The sequence below is a fragment of the Nestor notabilis genome, unplaced genomic scaffold (assembly GCF_000696875.1).
Source record: "Nestor notabilis isolate BGI_N333 unplaced genomic scaffold, ASM69687v1 scaffold6449, whole genome shotgun sequence".
NCBI classification, from domain to species: Eukaryota; Metazoa; Chordata; class Aves; order Psittaciformes; family Psittacidae; genus Nestor; species Nestor notabilis.
Window position 1 is genome coordinate 57,292 of NW_009943209.1, and position 213 is coordinate 57,504.

Sequence of the window (213 nt, forward strand, 5' to 3'; positions counted from 1 at the left end):
GCACAGGGTCTGGGATGAACCTTAACTAATGGAAGGTGGCCCGGCCCGTGGCGGGGGCTTAAGATCCCTTCCAACCCGAACCATTCTGTTTAGCAGCTCCAGCCATCCAGGGCTTTACAGCTTTTGAGAGTCTCTTTGGTCTTGTTTCCTCCAGCAAGACCTATCTCCTTGCTCTCTGTTTATATCTACCACTGAATGTGGCATCTCTCTTTC